We start from the raw sequence: 2,846 nt of genomic DNA on the forward strand, positions 1-2,846 counted from the left end.
ACACAATTTCTTGCACCCACAAGCATTGGGATATTCATCACCAAGTTAGGAACCTCTGGTTGAGTGGGAAAGGTGGTTGGGTGAGTTTAAGGGTCCTAAAGGATGCCACTAGTTGTGAGATGGGTTGTTTTCTTAGTCAACATCTTAAAGACCATTATTTTATTGAGCGACAGTGAGATTTTGGGTAGGAGGAGTGGAGTTCAATGCTTTTTTTCCTAAGTGTTGAGGTGAGGTCAAGGATTGTAAATTAATCAAGGAATTGTGTTTGGATTTTGCATGTCACACGAGCACTTGTAGATAGGCTAGGCACAATTTCTCTGATGCATTCACTATTTTTCTATGGAGCATCGCTTGTTTGTTTGCATCGCATAGATCCAATTTGCATGCCTTCTTCAATTGATATCAATGATTGGGCATGACATACATTTTGCAAAGCATGTACTCTAGAACACATTATAGAAACAAATCCAAGTACAAATGGAAAATTTGAGTGTTTGAAGACCGAAGGGGGAGGTAAATTGAGCTAAACCTTTGATCTTGGAGAAGAATTCTTCAATTTTTTATTAGAGATGGTTACATTGGTTCTCGGGGAAGTTACTATATGTACATCCTCTACATCACATGCGTTCAAAGTCTATTTATAAATATCCTTATCTATGCATTTTTCTTGAATAAAATATAACCCTATTCTATTCAATCTATAAATAACCCCTTTATGTTGCATCCTTCTATATGTAAAAAATGTATAAAAAATGTATTTTAAAAATACATTATTTTAAACCCACGTGATGCACACATATATTCATGAGTACCTTACCCGAGCATTGGTTACTGTATATGAAATTGACTTTTGTGATCTTCATGTGCAAGAGAAGACTTTCTAAAGAAGGAAAGTCTCATAAATAGATTTGAGCAAGATGCTAACTTCTCAAAATTGGGTTCCATAATTGATGTTTCAAGGCATGATGAAGAAGAGAAACTTTGTAAGGAAGAAACATACAATATTGAGGATCAAAACATAAAAATTATAGTTTACCAAAGACAGTCAATGGTAACAAGTAGAATTTCTCCTTTGATTGGACCATCATTAAAGTGGTTAACATTCCAATTGATGGAGATGTTGTAATGGACCTTACTTTCACAATTTTGGTTTAGTGAAAGTGGCAGTTATGTTCTAGATTGTGTTAAAATAGATATGGAGTTCCATGGGACTATGCCATCCAAATGTGAGATTTCCTTGGATGGTGATGACTTGGCAACAAGAGTCGATGTCAATTCTTTGCTTGGACCAAAAATATTATCACTAACCGCTACACTAAATTATCCAAAAGCAAGTAGACTATGGATTCTAATGGCGATCAAGCACCTCTCAAGATTCTTTGGAGGAATTAACATGTTAGGGTTTGCAATTATCAGAGGGAGATGTATTGAATTCAAGAAAAAACAGTGTTGATAGTAATACCAACAAATCTTGTGAGCAATTGGGAATGAGAAATACAAAAGAGACTGATAGGAAGGGAAAGCAGAAAGAATTACTGAATTCAGGAAAGGAGGGGACCGTCATGGTCAACAAAAGGCTTGTTTTGACTAAACACAAATTCCAAGCTGCGATTTGGAATCAATGGTAGCATTTCCATTTGATTGTAAGCCCAACTATGAGTAGATAATGATGGCATAATAAGCATTGTGTCTATAGAAGAGAAAGAAAGGGTCATCAATGCCTGAGTGGAAGGCAATATTTATTGCATATTCCTGGCAGCCTATTGGCATTTTCAAAAATGGAAGACTTCAATTTTTTTCAACAAACTAACATCATGTAGATCACATCTATTTTGGCAAAGTGCTAAAGATCATGGCTTAAAGATTAACAGCCTTGGAAGCATCATTTAGAACGTGGAGATGGTGACATTGTGAAAACGTAGGAAGGGTGGCAACAAATGATAAGAGAAGCTAAAAACTTTAAAGTTTTCAAGTTGGAAGAATGTTTAAAACTTATATAGCTCAGAAAAAACGATTTGGAAAGCCTTAGGCTTTTCAAAAAGAAACTCAATGTATTTTATGTCAAGAAATCCTATACAAAGGAGGAGTGAGTGAGAGAAAGGGTCTTCCCCCTTTGTATGCAACTTGTTAACATGTGAGAGGAGGGTCCCATACATGAGTATGGGTTTTCTTTTGTGAAGAAGTTCGTCGAATCTTGAAGAAGTTTTGGATGCTGCTAAGTTGATGTATGGTGTATCAAATATTAAAGAGGTATGAAGAGATTATTTGTTTCAATTTGAGGAAACTATAATGATTGCTATAGAAATTTTGAGAAATTTTGAGAAAATTAGAAAGAGAGAATCATTTAGAACACGTAATATTGAAACTAGAGCTAAAAAATTTAAAGGGGATCGATAAAATTTTCCGATTTTAATGAGACAAAGTGCTCAATTAGCACTAAAGACTGAGGATTAGTTGTCAAATCAAATGCAAAACATGAGATTCGGAGATTTGAAAAAAAGACCTTGGGGAGGAGTAAGTGGAGGACCTGTAGGACAAACCAACTAGAAAAACATCGGAAGTGGAAGAGAAGTAAATGGGAGAGGATATTATCAATTATGCCAGGAGGCATATTCCACGGTGGATTCTGTGAGACCACGGTGGATTCCGTGAGTTTTTATTTCATGGTGGATTCCATGAGGTTTTGCGGTGGATTCCATTAAACTATATTTATTTACTGGGGCTCGTACATAAGGTGGATTCCTTGTGCGAGAAGTTGATGGGGACGCCTTTCGTTTTTTAGCGTCATATTAATTTAGTGTGCACGTGGGTGATTCCACAAAATACATATTTAAATTAATGAGCAT

Source organism: Lygodium microphyllum, chromosome 6, assembly GCF_053477565.2.
Source record: "Lygodium microphyllum isolate KBCC chromosome 6, Lygodium_microphyllum_v1.1.10, whole genome shotgun sequence".
In the NCBI taxonomy this organism is placed as follows: domain Eukaryota; kingdom Viridiplantae; phylum Streptophyta; class Polypodiopsida; order Schizaeales; family Lygodiaceae; genus Lygodium; species Lygodium microphyllum.